The sequence below is a fragment of the Myzus persicae genome, unplaced genomic scaffold (genome assembly GCF_001856785.1).
Source record: "Myzus persicae strain clone G006 unplaced genomic scaffold, MPER_G0061.0, whole genome shotgun sequence".
NCBI lineage: Eukaryota > Metazoa > Arthropoda > Insecta > Hemiptera > Aphididae > Myzus > Myzus persicae.
Window position 1 is genome coordinate 214,782 of NW_019103067.1, and position 23,396 is coordinate 238,177.

Sequence of the window (23,396 nt, forward strand, 5' to 3'; positions counted from 1 at the left end):
CTACACACACACGGGCAAATATGATAATGGTTTAACATAACGGTTGCGAGTTTTTTCCTCGAGTTAGGTATGTCGTAGGTATATTCTATATCTGCAAGCAAGATGTTTGATGAAAAACTATGTGTAAATACGAAGAGTAGGTAAATATTCGATTTTCGGCCGACAAACACTAGACTATAATCTGCTGCAGGTATACACATAATACTATAATATCATAATACTATAATATCATGACTATAGAGGAGGTACCTACTCCAGAAAAAAAATACAATCTCTATTATAATGCGATATTTGTTTTTCTTTTAAGCTGTTATACTCATAATGACCAACAACTCCTCCATAAAATTATAATATACCTATAGTAAGATTGTTTATAAGATTGAGCAAACATGATGTTATTATTGCGGGTATCTGCAGTATTATAAAGTTTAAAGGTAAATATTTACCACTACGCCGAAGTAATGGGAACCGGAAACTTTCAACACCAAAATCTTATCCACAAACACCTGAAAATATATATTATATTTATCGTGTGAAATTCAATTTTTTTTCATTTGTTTCGTTTCGAAGACGAGCACGAGACCGGCTCATCGGAACGAGCGGATATTGAAACACTTCCGAACTATTATAATACATTCGTTATTGTTATAGACGATGAGAGTGAAAGTAGATGTTTACAATTAATAATAATGAATAACAGTTAATAATCTTGTAGGAGAACGTTCATTAAAACGCTGATGAGCCCGGAAGAAGAACGCATGACGTTACTCATCAAAAATTCACAGAAACAATGATATACAAAAATATACGCGTAGTACAAAATACATATTATTATATTATTATACCTATATGTAATTTAAAAGAAACCATTTGAATTGTATGGCAGTTATATTCGTTTGAAATAACTAGTATAAACTGTAATACTGTATTGGTTAGTAGCACTGTTATTTACTAGAGTAGATAACCGTGTTAAGTAGCTATGCTTTATATATTAAATTGACTTTATATATATATATATATATATATCATTTTCACAGCAATTGAATTTTGATTTAGTGGAAACTTTAATAGTCGCACACTGCGTATACGGTGTAGCTTATGTTTATTTTTCTTCAAAGCTAGGCTGCTACAGTATAGTATAAGATTTTTAAAATGTTTAAGAACTTATGCAAATTAGCTTATGATGCGGCTTATGTATAATATAATATAAATATGTAGTTTAAATGATTACCATGGTTTACTGTTAAGCATACTTAAGACTATCAAGATAATACGCGTGATGTGGTGGTATAACTGTACATATACGCGACATCACAGCGGACGTTCAACTCTCCGTAAATTACGAAAAAAAAACGTGTGTCAATATATATAATACGAGAAGACAATTGTTTCGTTTGCTCAGAATAATAAATAAAACAAAATTATCGAATTTCACGAGATAAGTTTCGCAATGTTACTTCTTGTAATTAATATATATCATATTAATCTACAGTTGCAGAGATTACGAGTATATGTAAACTACATGGCAAGTATGTATATACATATAGGTATGTATGTGCATTTCATAGTTTAGCTGAATAATTAATAATTTTAATTTCTTTTATGCATTTTATTTTCTTATCAGACTGTAGTATAATATAATCATATTTTTATGGTTTACCTTTCGAGTTCTAACCAATACTTACATATTTCGGAATACATACATGAATCACATAAATTATTCTATATAGTCACATAATATAACCCACGTAAATCATGAAAACAGGATTTGTTCACCCTAAAACTGTAGCCACCCGATTAACATAATACCTATAATCTCTATATTATGTTGACGTCAGCAGAAATAGTATAGGTTCATTTTTATTTTAGAAATTTTTAAAACGAAACGTTTTCCTGACTTAGTGCGTTTGTATGCTATGTAGGTATAGGCTGCGATTTGTATGACATTAAAAAATGTTCTATGCGCCATTGGCCATTAACATAATTTATCATCTCGTTTTGAATCGAAATCGATTGTTTTTATGTCCGTCATATTTTCGCGACACATACATTATAATATAATATCAGGTCAGTCATCCACCAGCATAGTAATATATAGTATATATACCTAGGTAGTAGGTATAAGTATACATTTCAGAACCGAATAGACGACACATTCCAACGCGTTTCAGTGAGAGGGGGTAGCCCTATAAAAACTACACACTGTGATGGGCGTGCAGATAGCATAATAATGTTAATAATAATAACAACAACAACGACCACGATGACGATAACAATGACAATAATTTATAACGTTGAACACACGACACAGTGTACAAAATATACACGACCAACCGACGTCGGTTTCGATTGTCCGACCTAATTACGAGCGCAAAATATAAGTATAATGTATAAGGTACGTACTCTATATAATATGATAATACAGCAATATATATAGCTGCACGGCCGATCGTGTGTGACAGTGACCGCCGCGGACAGTGTTATAACATTATATGTATAGTTGCATGTTCGCTCCGGTTGTGGTCTATCTCGAAAATTCCGTCTAGGTATACGTAGATATCCACCATCATCACATGCGCCGTTTACGAGATCGAAGAGCGTGTAGTTGCTTACACTATTATTTTTTTTTACATTTAATTTTTTTTTCGAACGTTGCGCGGTACACACGTAGGTAGCCATTATCAAAGCATACGCGAACAAAACCCCGATAGAAAGCACACTTTTTTCGATAGCCACAAATCACAATAATATATAGCTGATATAGGTTCACACACATTTGTACCAAATCGCGGTTTTCATTTCTTTTTCTTTTTTTTTTTATTCGGTAAAATTATAATGCCGGTGCACGTGAAAACCCTGACCTACTGCCTGCACGGTCATTAGAACTGTCACACACCATTTTGTCTCTATTTTTGTTTTATCGTTGAACGCAAAAATAAATAGTTTGATTTTAAATCCGTACATTTGTATAAGACTCCCTCACATATAAATCGCGATGATGTACAGAATAATTATATTGATCTGCCAAAAAATGTTACGACATATTACATAAACTATATAGGTATTCGATAAATTTAAAAAATCTAATACACAGCACTTGTAAAGGTACCTATAGCAAGTAGCCACTTACACTGTAAATTATTTTAGTGTTGAAGCCTCTAAACTCTAAAGTATATAGGTGCAATAAACCTTAATGTGTCGGCGTGTGTAAATCATCGCTGGATGTGATAAATATTGTATCTTTCAACGAACGTTGGTAAAAATATTTTAATTTTATGTGTTAGGTACCTGTTATACCAGTATTTAGTATTTATCATACAGAGTGATTCCCCATGCATGCTCATCACTCTCACTTTTTTTTAATAATTTTTGGAATTATAAATTTTTACTTTTCAAGTACCTTTACCATAATATTTTTAATAATTTAAATTTTTTATACCATTACCCTTAAAATACCAATTTAAGGGCGTCCAGATGTTTTCAAATCATTCTGATTAATTTTCTTTTTTTCTTCAAAAATTAACTGCAATTTGTTTGTCATTTATGTCAGCATATAGTTCTGACAAAAGTCAGAATTTAAATAAATAAATTATTAAAAGCAAAACGGGGTGAGCATGCTTTGGCTCTGTCTATATGTACCTACAGCTAAATCAATAAATACTGTAGACAAATACAGTATGATGAGTAAAAAGCAGTTGTACTTGCATTGTTACTGACAATTATTATACAACCCTCCACTCGGTTAAAATTAATAATTGTTTTTTTCCAACAAATTTCAAAATTTGTTTTAATACGTTGTGGTGTATACTATTTTTATTTTAATGTTTTTTATTTTCCTCAATTACTTAAAACAATATATTGTTTTTTTGTCGATTTATTACTGCGATGTTGAAAACAGTAAAGACACGTTTTACGCAAGTGTTAAAAGTAATAAAGTAATAAATAATAAGTAATAGCTAACTAATAACTAAGAATTTATTGAGTAACCCACGCGGGTATATTTACTATTTGTTGTAAGCCACAGTGTGAACATTGATATTACTTAATACACGCTACTATAACATGAGCCGTACGTCCAAACATTACAAGGTATGATGTGTTACTAACTGTTAAATTTGAAATCAATTAGACATACTTTAGTTTGTTAATCATTTTATAAACGACGGTATAACAATAACGTCCATGATGCGAATAAAATGTATCCTTGAGTTATATAATATGAGGCTATTTACTCATAAATCTCGTTAAACAAACTTCTACTTCATCGATAATCAACAACACTCTTAAAAGTAATCGTTATAAAATGATGAACCTATTCATATCGTATATTCGAATAAATGTTTGTTTGATTAACCAAATTTGTATTTGATAATTGACTGTACATTATATACATCCGGCGTGCACCAATAATGTGGTCTTAATGCATATTAAAGCTGAAGATGAAAACATGAATCCTTATCAGCTATCAAATACTTATTCTTAAAAAGTTTTGAAGACAATAATTGAATTTGAATGAGATCAATAATCGACAAGTCGACCTTATTTTTTGTATTATAAAATGAGGCAAGTAAGTCGACGATATCGCGTATGTAAAAACAGTTTCCGGCTATGACTAATTTGTAAAACTGCAACGCGCTTAATGTATATTTTGGACTGATTGGAATGATAGATGAAGATTTCTAATCGTCTTCGAACATACAAATTTTAATCATAAAAGTAGGCTTTATTTTTGCTCAAAATAGAAAATGTATTTGTCCGGTGAAAAAATGACGGAACAAAAATCACTAAACAGGTTAAAAAAAAAAGTATTTCCATATAACGTGCGTAGTTTCCTCATCTGAATATGGTTCCACGACTTCATAGTTCATACCTTATTAGTTATTAATATTTAAACACGATCACTATATTAGTATACATATCCATCAAATTACTGCCTGTTATCTGAACACGTAGGTACAAACTTTGTTGATTTGAAGCCTGGTCGTACACCTCCAAGCACGGCAAAATGACCATTTCATTCCGTATGTATATATAGTATACACGCACTGCACCTCTTCGCATTTTCAAATGTTAATAGAAATGCACAGCGACAAAGGTGCGGCACTTATGAACGACTCGTGTTTTCTACCTGGACATTTTCTCTTTGTCAATTCTCAACCATATGAACAACGTATTTTAATGGCCCATCAGATGCTATAGCAATCGGCATAAAAGCGTATTATAGGTATAACACATATTATTATATCGGTTGTACCACCTATCTATATACCTATTGCCGACGTATAATATATTTACATTTTACCGATGATATTTTAAAATGGAATAATGAAACGAGTTTAACGCACAACGTACCATGATAATGCACATTCTTATTGATGTAAATTTACATGATGGTTAGATCAATATAATACAAACATACATGCATACACATCTATTTAATATTATATATACTGTGTATGTAATATATTTTGGTTAAAAGGTTCTGAAAGCACGTTATATGAGTTTGCTCACATGGTCATTACTCATAAAATAACCTACCAACACATGTTACCGATTTTAGTTAATTTTCGAAAGTTACATACGGCAGACCAACAATTCGAAAAGGAAACGGTTTAAGATTATGAATTAAGTAATGTGAACTATTTCACAATGACGAATGAGGAACATAATTATTACGACAAACGTTCACTATTCGCATCGTTTATGAATTAGGACGGATCCCATTCAATACAATCATATACATCTTAAACAGTTATTGATGAAAGGTTGATAATAAATTGTCATTTTCTCATTAATATCAATTAGGTTGTAATTTATGATTAATCATATCACAATAACGACCGCCTAAACAGACCACTTTTATATGGGTTTGTTTTATAGAATTTTCTCGCCGTACGTTTTGAAAACATTGTATTATTGTAATTATGTGTCTTAAAATAATGTGTAACACTCTCGTGCGGAAATATAATTACGTAAGAAGATAATATTTTTTTCATCGATCAGCATAATATTATATTAAATGGCCTTGGCGGTACATGAACGTCATATTCTATAGTTATATTATACCGTAAACATTACATTTTTCGATTTTCGTTAATTAATCACACTCTGCAGCAGGTATTTAAATGTGTATCGGTGGCGGCGTTTTCACTTTCTCACGAATTCATCTTATTAAAACTGCATGTGCGTACCACGGCGTACCTATAATACAACCCTCGGGGCGAACCAGATCGTGTGGGTCGCCGAACCACTTTCGCATTCATCCGTTCATCGTACCGCATTATTATTACGGTATTATCGTGTATATAATATAATATGTATCGCCGTGTTTATATTATTATGCATGCCGAGCAAGAGATATTAAAATATTATCTAAATGAGCCGGTTATCGTAATTTTTTTACTATACGCGAAGATCGATTAACGGTATGTGCCCGATAAGTTTAAAATTATACAGCCGTCACACCAAAAGATACAAATTGGTGAAAATAATCCGATTTAACGTATTCATACAGTGTAAAGTATACACCAGTTTTATATCTACTATCTAATTGACTTTTTTTCTTTATGTAACAGCAGGTCGCATAAAGAAAAATTGTAATTCAACATTTTTAATATGACAGGGCTGAAAACATACTGATTTAAATGATATAAGTTTATAAATGGAAAACAAATTCAAAATTATAATATAGAATTAAATGATCCGGTTTTCAGATGTATATGATATATTTTGATTTAACATTTAATACTATGTATCAATGTATTGTACCTACTCTGCAGGGTAAAAGTTAATATCTTTAATATTTAATTTTTAGTTTTTTAATATTTAATCATGTTTGTTTCAACAGTTACTGTTTGACTTTTACGATTAAAATAAATAAAATAAATATTCAATCTAAAAATTATTCATCGCCGAAATATACTAATAAATACAAAATTATTAGTAACTCAGTTTCACTATTACATCCAAATTGAACAATAAGAAATTATTGAAATGTTTTTGTTTTATAGTGCACAATTTTCGTTATTTATTAGGTATACTATTGGAATTTGGAATAAATAATTTATTTTAAGGTTAGACAAATACCAATATTTGTCCATTATAAATATATCATGTATACACGAAAGAAAATACAAATCAAATCAAATGGACATGTTGGAAATGACAAGGGGGAAACATAATTAAATTTCCTCCATGTGTTTATGGATTTATTTATTTTAATACATGATTACAAAATGTGTGAGGCGGAAAAAATTAAGATCAATGAAGAAACCAATCTCCACATCTTTGATTATCTCATTAAACGAAAAAAGTAAAAAAAAGTTTGTTGATAACCACTCCAATATTTATTAACTTAGTAACTCGATGGGTTTATAATGTAATTCATAATTTTCCTGTACATCTAAATAAACGGTATTTTGCATGTTTAATTGATTATAATTCCTAAATTCCTCGAGTTCATCGCTACATAATATTATTATCACGCTTTATCTCTTTAAAACAAAGCAGTTTCCAATACATTTTAAAACCAATAAATTCCTCCACTGTGTAAAAATCAAAATATTCTGATACGGCGTATACATGTACGTTTAGTTGCATATATATATTCCGTTGGAAACAGTGAAAGTCCAGTGCCACAGGACCTACCGATTGTTTCGTGTCTTCGACCGGTAATGAACTCGACGTAGGTTTCGAATGCCCTTGTTTAGAACGGAAACACCGAGAAAGCTGGGTACTGTTAGCGTTCGATTATCCCGCCAAAATCAGCCGAAAAGCAAAAGTGATATCAAGATCAAGTAAATTTAATTTCACTATAATATTACAGTCGCCGCCGGTGACGATAACGCACCGATTTATTGCAACGGCAGTAAAATCAAAAGTTAAAAACAATAAAATAAAATAGTTGAAATTGCAATATACCTAGTTAATAATATAACGATAACAGCAGATACACAATATTTTTAATTAAGTTGAATAATATATTGTTCTCGTGTCCCCCAAATTTCATATAATATACTCTCCGTTGCAAAACTGATTTAGCTGCAAAATAATAACATAAGTACAGTCGGAAAGTAGTTATATAGGTACCTATATGCTGACATAAATGACAAACGGTCTGCAGTTAATTTTTGAAAAAAAAAGAAAATTTATCAGAATGATAATTGATAAGTATATACTATCTATATAATGAAACCATTAAACATGACTACAATATAATGTATATATAATATATATATATATATATCTGTTTCAAGGTTAAAAATGGATTTCTTTTTTACCCCGCCGGTGTCCATATATGTGTCGTCTGTAAATACGACATATTTTGAAGCAATAATACACACAGCAGTATGTACCCATTAAATGGTCGTAGCTATCGTGTGTTTTAATAAATTAAGTCGTACTCAGACGTTTACGATCGGATATAGCGATAATGGTAATAATATGACACCGCACGAGCCGTGGGACGTATACCTATATCATATTATGTGTACACGTTAAACGATATTATAATATTACAAAAAGAGACGTGTGTGTGCCTCCGAGCGACCATTCTGCTGTAGGTATGATATATCGTAGATACCTTCCTACGTATATCTCTAACCTCTCTATGTATGCAACACTCTAAGAATATGAATGGTCTCGGACGAGCAGAGAAATACGATTCTCATTGTTTAATCGAAACCGTATGTATATGTAGGTAGGTATATGATTTCTCGGAGGAAATGTGTTTTCTAAACAATTTAATGAACGGTTGCGGACACACGCGTAACTGCGTAAGTGCAATATATAAAACATAATAACAATATATATTATACATTATTATATACACGTAAACAATAATAATAATAACGCGTTATCGGACGAAAAAGATAACGATGTGAACTCGTATTGTATTGTACCGCAGAGCACGGAGAAAATCAATTTACGTGCAAAAACGTTATTTTCTCTACTCTTACCCATGTCCACCTGTGTCTGCGATCACTAAACGAACAATTTACTTGTGGCATCTATTAATGGGCGGTTCAAGTACTCGAAATCACTCATCTTTTACATTTTTGCAGATAAATTTTAAACGTTACCTTCGAGGGTAACTATTAAACTTGTAATTTATGAATTACACTGATGCGTTTTCAGATATCATTATATAATATAAAAGGCACAAAATAGGAATTTCTAGTCGGCCTTAAGCCCTTAATTATTACTATATATTATTATTTGCTAACGCTTTTATTTTTCTTACAGTTTATACAGTCGAAACATTGTGACCTTGTCTTAATTATTGACATAAATATCGTTATCGTACTGTTTGTATTGCTTGAAACGGCAAAGCTCGTCGACTGAATCGATTGAAGACTGTGGTATTTAAACGATCGACCTCGACGATTATAACCGCATTGGAAAACGACACTATCCGCGCTTGCTCACGGGTGTAATGTGACGGATTCCCGATTTCCATTAAATTCTCACCGCCGATGAAAATATTGTTATCCATTGGCACTCGGGAAAGGATAAAATAAAGTCGAGACGGAAACGCATGACCGTTATAACATATACGTATAACCACGATTTTCAAACTTTATAACCAGTCCCCAGCAGCTGGGCAAATAAGTAAAATTCTTGGGCGGATAGATCAATTAACTGATATTTTTTCACTAGTATAGTAACACATTACAACCCTGTAGGAGAAAGTAAGGAGAAATATATGCGTATAAACCATTATAACTATTATTAGAAAAAAAAGTCCTGCTATAGTTGGTGCCAACTTACATACCGAACTGAATCGCTCCAGACGAATTTAAAGTCCGAAATCGTTTCGATTATACATCGTATTCAATCGCGGGCACGTACAATTCACCAATACACAACGTGCACTGACCCGTCAGGAGTGTTTCGTCTGAACAATCCGTACATTCTGTAGTATATTATAATACTATTATATTATATAGCCACAAATCCGTAATATCCATCATGAGATTAAAACGTTACACCTATGATTGTGATGAGTACTATCGTGTTGTTCTCGCGAGTGTTTATTTATAATAATATTATAATTTATACGACCCACACTGCATGCCTAGTAGGTACAACGAATAGTAATATTCGTATCATCGTTATTACTATAATTTATAATGTATAATATGCTTACTGCTTACAGACGTATGAATATAGGTCACGAAATTACCCCGAGCACCTCCGCACCGTGTGATACATCGCGCGGTCGAACGGGATGTGTGCAGATTTATTAAGTAGTCTATATTATACATAAATATGTACATAATGTAATATATACGTTTAGCGCGCCGATCGATGCCGACGATCGTTTCCGATTTGCGTCGATCGGAAGGACGCGAAACCCGTTAATTTAGCTAGCTTCGGTGTAGGTATATATTATATATTGTTAGTGCACTAATAATAACGGCATGGTATTATCATATTACGCGTTATTGCGCTTTTTGTCGGAGACCGTTTTCGTTCGGTAGTTCTTAAACGGTCCGGCGTCGGCTTCCTGGTCGCCATTTTAATAACATGCACTCCAGACACCTATGTAGACTATAAAATTATAATTGCACGCCTGTTGTGAGTACCTGTGTATCGACATATTATATTAATACAAATACGTAAATACCTACACCTGCCTAGCACTTGTGCGAAAATAAGCGGCAAGGAGATTATAGGTTACTGGACTAACCAGTTAGTCGCATGATCTCGTAGTCCATAGATATCGGTTCGTTGGAGGGGGGGGGAGACATTTTTCATAAAGAAAAAAATACTTTATGCACAATGTATTATACATACAAAGTACGTACATACATGTATACAATACAAGTACCTACATACCAATTTCTTAATTGTCTAGTCAAAAATATATATTTTGAATTTCAAAAATAATAATGTATCGATAGGTATGTAATATTATATTATTTTGCTGATAACTGATGCATAAAGCATATACTAGTTTATAATATCATCATACTTTATTTACTTAAATTTAATATATAGATAGTGGATACACATACAATATTATCTATATAATTAACTCAATTCATGTTGAAATTATTTATAAACTCTCTAAAATCTAGGGGGTTTAGTGAGCAGCCGCTATTATAGTTATTAATTATTTGACTAAAGAAAAAATTATTTTTGGTTTTTAATTCCCCCTCACAACCACTAATAGCGATAGACAAAAATCCACCACTGTTAAAAACCGTAACTATATAAAACGTTGTTTGTGCTGATACTGCACTAGCCGATCATCAATCACCTGCTCAGCTTGAAGAGTGCCTTCAAACCTTTTTCTCGACTCGAGAGAGAATGCGAAACCAACGTACGGGGTGTTTTCTGAGGTAAGGGCGGCTTTTATACAATAGCAGACTTCATTTCGGTTCTTTTATTATACATATTATTATATCGTATTCACTGTGAGTGATTTGCGAAAAAAAATGTAATAATCTGGACACGCCTATATAATAACGAGCAGCAGTACGAATTGAAGGTGTATACCGTCGATTCTCGTAAAATTGATCGTCTCGAGTCTCTACGGTATAGGTATAATATAAAATAAATACCTTTACCTCTTATGTACTTACCTACTATAAAATACCCAGGTAAACGTCTCCGTCTAGCTGCTTGTATTTCAGTATATAACTTATTTTTCCATTTTTTTTATTTCTTTTACGTATAATACCTGTGTATAATATGTATATATGTAATTGTATATGTACGTATCACATTTTTCGAATTTCCGAGTGACTTTCACGTTTTATATCTCGACGATGATTGCTATTGGAAATTCGGACGTGAAATGTGCCGCAACCGATGGCCGATGTATTTTTTTCTTTACACTTACATATATATAATATATAAATAAAGGTAATATACATGCTTATTAAATGTGCTACATATTATGCTGATAATGTGTAATATATACTCCGACATGATGTGTGGCGTTTTGAAACAAGCTTGGCATTGTGGTTTTATCGTTTTAGAAACATTGGGAAGTTTAACATAGGTACCTATAATACCTACCTATTCATAATAATATACCGTAGCTGTGGCCACCTTGAAACATATGTGTGTGTTTATCACTTTAGATGAAAGTGCGTGTAAGGAGGAGGTGGTTGCTCCTTCCGAAAACATCTAGACACAAAAATATTGCCGTTGCTGCGGTGGTAATACGATATGAAAGTGATAATCCAATTAAACAACACAAACAATAATTAGTGGCCAAGAACTGTTAGGTTTTGGTGTGTAAAAGACTTTGCCCGCGATTTTTGTGCGAGATAAATCAAAACGTTGCTCAAGGTTTTAGACAGGTACTTTTATCTTAATTTTTAACAGACAGTTCAGTCATACGAAAACGAACCTGATCGTCTCGAATGAAAACGATTTTACGACACGGCAGAAACTCGTTACAAATTCTTTTAAGTTTTAAATGTCACCAGAACGACGTATCATAAAAAAAATAATAATAAAATAGGAACCTCTAATGCTATTAATGTACACGAAAGCGAGGGTATTTTTTTTTACAACTACAATGGTTGGATTATTGTTTCAAATAGTTCCTAATATAGCTGTATAGAAAATTACATTTTTATTTATGTCTCACAACGATTTAATTTTTCTCTTCAACAACAAACATAAGTACAGATTACACGTTCACTTACATTTTTTTTTTAGAATGTGAGTAATACATTTTTAATATTTTAATAAACTTATAATAAATACAACGAAACTGATGTACAAAATTCAAATATATATATAAGATATAACAACACCTATTCAAAACACAAAACATGTATAGCTAAAAATATCATAGTATACAATACCCACATAGATTGCACATGTATCTGTTAAGTACCTACCTAAACCATAATGATTTAGAACAATATGCACCATTCAAATATATTTCGCATTGAAGCACAAAAGCATTGCACTACATCAATTTTTTTTTAGATTTATTATTTGAACCAAATAGCATTAAACATTTTTAAAATATAGGTACATTACTCAGTAAAACGGCGTTGCTTTCACGGTGTAGGTAAATACATATCGGTGTTGATGTAATAATTTGTGAACACTTATGAGCTATTACACTGTTATCAACAGAAGAATTCCAATCGGTCACGGCCGTGTCCGAGAAACATAGTAAACATCTAAGAAATTCGTATGTACTGAACAAAAGATTACTCCAGTCTCCTCTTCTCGCGGGGAAGAGGGAATTGATATAGTTGCCTGCTATCGACATTCTTCTACGGATTTTGACCCAAAAACCAAATAGTTCACAATTGTTGTTGTCTATAGATACATGATTTTGCGTTTAGTATACGGCTATTGACATATCATATTACCCAGATTATGGTAATTCATTTTGAAAATAAAAACGTCCATTGCTCCGGTAAATTGAAAAAATCTAAGAATAAGATAAATCGACTAATACGTCTTATTGTTACGGGTTAAAATAAATAAATTACAGTAAGTATTTAAGGTTAAACATTCATAAATCGTGTTCAACTGCACGAGTACCGACTGTTAACTCAAATAATAGGGATTTCAATGTTTTCTGTTATAGTCTATTAATTTTACACTTATTTTACTTAGAATCGTTATTCAGATTATTTTTTGGGCACTTGTGTATACATACTATAGTATATACCTATATAACAACATTTCTCGTTTTATTCCCATTTTTTTCACATTATACTCCCGACTCCCGACGCGAACAAACCAAAATCCCACGTATGCTATACTGTGGTACCTACTGTAAAAAAAAAATATGTAACCGTTACAACTCTTTTACGCCGGAAATAGGATTAACAAAACAGAAAAAAAAATGAATCCATTTCCAGTGAAAGCCCTCCAGTGAATTTATTTAAAGCAATTATTTCTCAAGTTAGTTCACATAGGTCTACACATGTATTTAAATAGTTATATTTTTTATGTGTAATATGTATATACATAATATATAAATATATTATTTGACTTACGTGTTTAAATTTTGTTTTCCTCAAAGTTCATCTTATTAATGTAATGGTTATTAAATAATTGTACTACACACGTAACAATTAAAAACGAAGAACACACTTTATGATAATAATTAATTTCAAGTTGATGTAAATCACGCTTTCACCAGGTCACGTAATGTCGTCGCTCTGATTACGACACGCACCACCTGAACCGCCACTTCTGTGTTTTGTCTCATCATAATAATCCTTTTTTGTGTTATAATTTCCATCCGTATGCATATTTATTACAATATATTATTATACAACAAATACAGGTTAACGCTGGCCCATTCAAATAGAATAATAAATAAATTTTATTCAACTTGCAAATAATAATTTACCTGTACTCGCGATATGCCATTTATTTTATTACTCATCTTATATAATTATGTTTATAAATAGTATTACCTACAAAACCATACATTTCATATCAAGCAAAAAAAAGTGTCCTCGCTGGGTGGTTTCTTTTTATCAGACAATTCATGCAACCATATACTATCCACTTTTACGCTTATTGTATACAAAAAACAAATCATTTATATATTATGTATTTCCTATTCAAAATAAAAAATACAACTATAATATATACAGTTAACCATTAAGCAAATTAAAATCGTTTTTATATTGCTACGAATTAGTTTATTTACGTTTTAACGATTTTATCCTCTAATTAATAATTTACTTTTCAATAATATGTATTCATATAATATGCACTTTATTTAATTAACATAGTGTAATAGTGAACAGACTATGATATAGGACTGTAATCGAGAGCAAAGTCCTAATTGCTACAAGTCTTCCACATACTGGTACACGCTAAGTAAGATATAATATATATGAGCCCAATAATTGAAGAAAACAGCAACAAAATCATCTTATTTCTCAAATTTATCGATATTTACCATCAACTCAATCAAAGAATACCAATAATGTCATTCATATGCAGCATTAATATAAAATATTTTTCCAAGTTAATAACCTAATAATAAATTGTTGAAGCAGTATCAAGAACAAAAAAAAAATTAAAAATCTAATAAATATATATACAAACACTGACGTAACTTGGACTACATTTTTGACGGGATAAGACATATAGTAAATATTTTTATCAATTGTGGCAAAAATAAAGTATTATAATACATAAAATAAAGTTATATAGTGGTGAGTGGTGACGAGGTGACCGCGTCCTTCTACCCTTTAAATAATTTAGCAATAATAAATCTATACATGTAAACGCCAGCAGTCTTTGACATTTTGTAAAATTTTAAAAATATTGAAAATACGAGTAAGTACACCAAATTTGTATTGCTTATTCTATTACCCAAATTATAATGTGAATAGCTATTAAATTGTGATAAAGTTGTACAAATATACAATAGATATATTTTAATGAATACACAGACAAATAATATTCAATAAGGTCTAATGCATAAAAAAAATATGTTGTAACTATATTATATATGTATAATTAGCTTAAAACAGCTAGTCAACGAAATCCATGCCACTAATTTACAATTGCGGTAGGGAGGGGGAGGGGGTCAATACTCCCGTGACCCTCCTCTTGATTACTCCTATGTACATATTGTATTATATATGTGTCAACGCTGAATAATAATAATAATAGCACTTGAAGTGTTTGAACTTCACATTTAGATCTCCTACGATTAAATAAACTGAGTTGTATTATAGGTATATTTGCAATTATCTTTAGAAAATCCAATAAAATATGTACAACTATTACAGTAAGTGCGTTTAAACGTTAAAATGTACAACGTGTACCTACTAATATCTGTAAATCGTAATCGTTTAGGATAAAAAAAAAAATCAAGTGAGCACAGTGAACTAAGATCATATCTTAGTTCATGGGTAGGTCTGCCCTATAAAAATAAGTATAGGTACTTATGGGTCACCACTTAGGTATAGTACCTGTACACATATACATATATATATATATATATACGTAATGTATTAATACCGTGCGTTTATTGTAGGTACAATAACATATAAGTATTTGTTTTGAAAGAAAAAAATACGAACAGTTTGAGACCAAAACTAAAACGAGTAAATAAGTCCGTGAATTCTACTGCGTAAGTGTTATTATATAAATTATTATAATATTGTTCGAAACAATAATAAATGAATTATCATAGAGGACATTATAAATTATAATGCACGCAGATATTATAATATGCTATATTGCAGTAAATGTAAATTCCAAGGATTTCCATGTAATGGATCCGTGAAATATGACGGAATCGTCTATATTTCCCATATACCTTTACTCACGATTACACGCTCAGGTGTGCACGGACGAACTAATTTAACCTTCCCGTTTTGTTGAAGTCGAACACTGCAAGACTTACATTTTTGTACACCACTATTATAGGTACATGCACGCACGTCTGTATCGTTCGAAGTCTGAGAATGTAAAAAACCAACACAATTTTCTAATCTGTAGTGATACGACATTACAATATTATTATCGTCGTACAATAAATAAGTAGGCGATGCACATTCAAAACAGTGCTGGGAATATCGCAATTTGATGACCGGTAAGGTATTCAGCTTTATTGGTAAAGGTACTTAACTATATAATCTATACTGCCCCACAGGTATGGAAATATGCCTAGAGTCTTTAACATATTTTATTGAACGGACGTATATTAATGTAAATATAAAATCTGCAGTTAAAAAAAAAATTACAAACGAGGTATAATGTACCGGTAAACGCATAATTATTCCGCACAGATATAGATAATATAAATGATTATGTATTATTCAACTATATATATAACATTTTTGCAATTTTATATATGATTTTGTCATGGTATTCTACATAATATTATTGCGGTGAATGACGTCGTGTAAATTTAATAATACATCATTATCCTTATCGTCGTTCGACTCGAGATCTTCTAGAGTTATTTTATATAGTTTAATGTTTAATCGAACGCATGTAGGTATACTGAAATTGCTATATAATATTCAGTGTGTATATTATACAGTCGATGGTATCGTCTGAATATGTAATGAGACCATACTGCAGCACTACATAGCTATGGCCCATAAGCAGTGCACAACCGTTAAGATATATTCATAATATAATAATTATGCTCTCGTCTGCTACTTTACTATAACTATTATAACACAATGTTTAGGTATACATGCAGGTGGTATACATAATATAATATGTTACAAAATAACGAAACAGTTCTCATGGTTAACTATATCTGATGTATAGTGCCGTGCGCCTGTGCAACAGACGCTGTAATCCGACCAGACCAATACGCCGCAATAATATATTATACGTGTGTATTAAAAAATGTTAAGTATACAGTCGATCAAACTGAACTTATAGGACGCATGCGTTTCTGTAGACTACGTACACACGCATATAGTGTAAATGTATTACAAATTGTGGTACTGCAGTGCACTGGTATCGTGGACCGTGTTTTGATTTTATATTATGAAACAAAAAGAAAAACGAGAACCCGTTCCAAATACTATAATAAAATAATTGGTTTCGTGTACAAGCGCGGGTTATTGTCAGAGATATTTCTTATTTTGGAAATTCGTGCCGACGGTTACTATTTCTTGTCCGCATACACGTGTACGTACACCTAAATACAATGACGTTACACTCATAATATATACTTACTACTTTTGCATTATATAAAAAAAAGTTAAGTAGATAATAGAGTCTTGTTATTATGAGATTGCGAAACGATCACGTCTGCAGCAGGAGTAGAGAGCGATCTCCAATGTAATCGCGATCAACCAAAACATAATGATAATTAAATGAATCTGCGAGTAATAACGTTCTGCAGTCATTGTTGTTGTTATATACAAACTGTAATAAAATCGTATACGTCCGGATGGTCGGGCCATTTTCAGATGTCAAAATAATAGTTTTCTACATTGAAAAACAATTCTCCACAACTATTCCCCATAAAATCACCACTCACTTTTAAATTACATTTTTACATTTTTTTTGTCAATACCAAAATCATACATTTTTTAAAATTGAAATGAGGATTGAAACATATTATATAACGCGTCATTTATCTCATTATTCACCACTTTAGTTTAAAAAATACCATAAAACATGCATTTTTCTTGTTTGCTGTTAAATTATGCTATAATATGCATTATATTTAATACATGCAAAACTATGCAAAATAAGGACCATTCGATTTGTTTCAATATGAGGCGATTTGCGGACATTACTAACCAAATTTGTAGAAGGGCGGTGCAAAAAAAAACATACCAATGCATATAAAATATAAATCCCAGCCCTAATGATAAATAATAATAATAATAATAATAATAGTCACAACCGCCGTCGGACCCGTGGGATCCGATGCCGGCGGCGGCGCGACACGATAAAATATAATATTATGTGAAGCGTTTCGGCCCCGACCGTCCGACGAGTACAGCTATGTATATATATATGTACAATATATAGGTAGGTATACGCATTATCATTTTATGGCCAAGGAGCAAATGGCATCGGTTCGTCGTAAGGTTCGTTTATAAATAAATGTTATTATTATATTATAGCGGGCGGGTCAGAAGAAACACAAAAAAAAAAAAATACTCCGCCGCTGCACCCGTCGTCGTAGTCGACGCGACCTTGAATGCCAATCGCGACGCATATACCTCATCGTACGTATGTTTCGGGTGTTGTCTGCGCTGCGCTTCGGGGGAAGAAGACGTGTCTATAACAACAAAAACGCGCTCCGATGACGAACTTTTTCGTTTTTAATTCTGATGATTGATGCGCGTCAGGCCCCACAACACCCCGCCATCCGGTGGTCGCGTTGATTGATGACTTTTCCCCTGAGGGCAGAAGTAAATTGAACGAGACGAGGGGTCAACGGTGGTGGTGGTGGTGGTGGTGGCGAAGATCCGAGACGCAGACACGGGTATAGACTATAGAGATAGTAGACCTCGCGATAGATAATATATTATAGAGACTTAAGCATCGTATTATACGAAATAGGTAGGTAGGTACACCCAAGTCGTTTCGAACACAACGATTTGTAATTATACCTACGACGGACGCCGCCGCCGCTGTAGATGTCGGCCGATTTTTAATTGTTTTTTTTCCCGAAGGTCGAGCGTTGTGATTTATAATATAATATGGTTATAAAAGCGAGCGGAAAGTACACAGAATTACACGCCTCGTCGATGCCCGCTAAAAAGGCTCTGCTGCAGTTCGCGAGATTCTGTATCCCAATATATTTTTTTCTAAGACGAGAGATATTTGCTGTTATACTTCCATGGGGGGGGGCTGCAGTGGCGATCTCTAACAGCGATTGTTTGTGGTCCAGACTCCATAGATATCAATAAAATATTAAAAGTGCGGTGTTTGAAATGTTGGCATGTTGTTATAGTATTAAAAGGTCATTTTTATGTGATAATCTGACTTCTGAGTATGCACTATAATGAAAAAAGTTTGGTAAATAATCCTCAAATTTCAACTATAGGTCCATATTAACTGATAGGAATATCGGATTAAAGAATAAAATAAAATCAGTAATATAAACACTCAAAACAATTCAATAACAACATTTAATAATTAATACAACAACAAATTATAATAACTGTAATGAGTAATGAATATACGCGTTATATCATTGGTTATAAATAAAATATTGTATACATAACCAATGTGGTCCAATACTATATAGGTAGAAGGTACAACTTACAGTAGTGGCTCCTAAAATATTATATTGTTTATTAATCATTATAAACTTACTGCTGTGCCCATAGAACATTGTTCAGAGCAGTTTGTAATAATATTGTTATAAATCGTGTTAATTTTAATATGGTGGGCTTAAACGGTATTTCATTAGCCATTAGGTGCAAGATGAATGTTATGTTCGAATGTGAATCATAACAAAAATAAATTAAACCATACACGTGGATAATTAGTTAAAATTTATTGTCAATTGTAATGGTTAACACATATGTATAAGCATTTCGCGTAATTGAACACACTACCATTTCGTTCAAATCCGGTTTTCAGACAACATCTTAAAGCACTTTAAAAACAGAATATAATAAGTGACTAACCATTCCAATGTTGTAAATGCTCACGTATTTCATAGGAATTGTTTGGTTTTCTTATTCATAAATTACTATTTACTACTATTGGCTACTGAGTAATGATAATATTCGAAAAAAATGTGTTTATTACAAATAATAATCTATTATTAGCTATTTCATTAGTATTGTCCTAAATTCGTATACAATTATTATTTATCGCTCTATACGGTACTGGTTTTATTTTTTTTACAGAATATCAATTTTTCACTGTTTCTATTCAGTATAATAATTAATTTCTAAGGCCAACTTGTAGCTAATGCGTACCTATAAGTAAGCTATAATGTTTCATATTCCTAAACCTCCGTATCATACTAGAGCCACACCAACAGAGCTATATAAAGAGCTGCTGTCGTCCCTTGTCAAACGTTCAATGTAACCACTAACCTGCATTATATGGTATGACAATTTATAATAACATGTTTAAGAAGTTATGTATGATAAATAATTATTATACTATGGGTAGAATTTCGTTCATTTATAGAATTTAATAGTTCATGTAACTTATGATTGAAACCTGAAAATTATGTTAACGAGTCAAACATTATTTATATACAAAGTCGTAGGCTACGAAAAATGAACTTGAAATATTAAGAAAAAATAAAAAACGTAGTGAAAAAATCGTGATGTTAAGACTTGGTTGTCATATAAGACAGAAATAATAGTCCAAGGTGAACAGGTATTATAATAATTAACATTAATCAACTTCGAATAAATCATATTAAAAAGCCAAGCACCTGAAGTACCTATAATATAATGGAAACATTTTATTAATCATTTAATGTAAATGATTTATAAATGGGTTGTTCTCCCTGTCCAATTTATAAGTTTTGCAAAAATAATACCAGCCAATTAAGATCAGATATGTGGCATATATTACAAACGATGCACGCATATAGATTGTAATTGTAATTTTAAATTTGTGTATAGTTGTATAGGTATATAATTCAATCATAACAAAGTTATGGTGATTGATAAAATTCTATTTTTGAAACCACTAATTGAACTTAGTTATTAAAGATACATTCATATAGATAACTACTACTATAATGTCCCATAGGCTAATATATTTCAATACGTATAAGATAGTTAAGATGATTCACCAACCATGCTCACCCCCATTTTTCCTTTATTAATCAATTTTATGATTTAAGATTTGTTGTACTACTTAAGGAGTGTCCTGTGACAAACTCCTGTTTTATAAATAAGAATTCCGCTTTTTTTCTGTTAAGTAAAAATTATTCAGCAGATCATTTTTACGGAAATGTTGATATACCTCATAATAAGTTTGTATCTCCACTGACACTCCTTAAGGCTTAAACAGTACCAAAAATCTCAAGAAGTTTAAAATATAAACTTAAAGTAGTTAATATATCAAAAAATTCCAAAAATTAGATGTTGAATACCTGCATTATTGAAGAAAAAAGGGAGAAATGGGCTTGATGAATCAAGCTATACATAATATTGATATTTTTATCTCAAATGTAACATTTAAAATACACTAATTTATTCCTTGTACCGGAATTACCAACCTCTTACATTTTATTATAAAAAAAGAACAACGGAGTATCGAAAAAAACGTATTTATAATTGATCGAAGTAAACCATTATTATTGTTTACTTTATTCATATAGACCCACATTTCAAGTTTTAACTTGTGAACAAATACAATTAAAATTAACAGAACGGATCGCATAAAACGTTTTTTTCCCAGAACTATTTAATGTTTACTATTTAGTTGTTTTAAAGATTTTTTTTAATGTTTTATTAAAAAACTACAACATTGGAAATAATATAATATACATTATAGGTATAGGCGTTAGGTTCCAATGGAAAACGAAGAAATCACCAAATTCGGTAAAAGCCAATATAGGAAATGTAGGATTGGCTCAGGTTATGGAATAATGACTCCGTTGTATTATTATTATTATTATTTATTTCCCTGGGGCGCTTAATGTGCATAGATGATATACTATATTATAATATATATGATGGGCTAACTACTGCAAACAATGCATGTGGCCTGTATGTGGGTCGTTTTCAATCAGCTTCATTCATGCGTTCAATAGTTTTAACAATACATCTCTGGTGTATGTGTTAAAAAAATAATGCAACATTAAATAAAAAAAAACAAATAGTAAACAGCAGTTGGAAACCACCAACAAGTGACCCACCCGAGTTCACACACACACCTAATATTTGACTGTATAATGTATATGCAGACAAAGTGCACCGAATTGTATTTGGAATGTAGTTTTTATTTTCACCGTTAATGTTATCGATATTAATTGCGGTAATAATTGAATAAATCAAGATTTCTCAGTTTTATTAATGGCCAATAAATTATTAAATTATTGCTACGTATTCGTGGGCGATCACAGACTCTTTTTAAAAATACCAATTTTCTTACTTTTTGAAATGAAATTACCTACAGCGGCACTTATGTTTTAATGGAGAGTATGATGGGTGGCTTGGAGAGCACGTTGATGCTCCTAAACATGTTCAATGGGCGAGTCAAGTCACGCGTTCAAGATGTACTTAAGTATTATATATATCTTTTTTTTTCATAACGAAAATATGGGAGTAAAATATTAATTTATTTTCATATTTGTGATTTTAAAATTACATGTTTGTCAAAAAATAATCATAGTAATTCAAAAATACAAGAAATAACAGTGAATTTCTAGACATTTGAAACATAAAATAAGCCTTTAATCATTATTATGAAACATTATAATTTACAATCATACACAAAGTATGAGTCGTAGGATGAGCTACAGTGAAGAATATTTTCCAATGTCAAATGTGTTGTTTTAAACAATGAATAATAATAAGATATGTCATTTGAATATTTAAAAAAAACGAACGTGCATGGTTAAATAATTTGTAGAGTTAATACGTCACACATCTTATTAACCAAAAGTCCTCATTCATTTTCATTAAACTTCAAAACATTAAAAATATTATACGATTTATATAAATAGGTAGGTCCGCTCTTTAAAGAATAAAATATTGAATTATAAAATACATATATACAATATGAATGATGTAAAGAATTAAAATTATTTTTTATGTGAGTACAAAATTACAATAACGTATCGTCATTATTCATTAGAGTGATCATAATTTCACTTTCTACATACGATTTTTCCATTGTCTTTTTAGAATTCAAGAAATGATTATTATTATATTGCATAAAATAAATAGGTATGGTATGCGTTGTTCAATTCAATGAATTTGGTACGTGTTAGTTCGTGATTTTTTTTTAAAGATAATTACATCTCA

At 31.3% G+C, this 23,396-nt stretch overlaps 1 protein-coding gene across 3 annotated transcripts in view; it reads right to left on the minus strand.

Annotated features, from left to right (window-relative positions):
- LOC111033704 overlaps positions 1-23,396 on the minus strand; it is a 61,057-nt gene that overhangs the window by 35,654 nt on the left and 2,007 nt on the right. The window contains exon 2 of one of the 3 annotated variants that reach the window (XM_022314581.1): positions 447-506. The exons of the other annotated variants lie outside the window; for them this stretch is intronic. The gene's annotated coding sequence lies outside the window, so the exon portion shown is untranslated. The remainder of the gene's footprint in view (positions 1-446; positions 507-23,396) is intronic. 3 annotated transcript variants of the gene reach the window in all.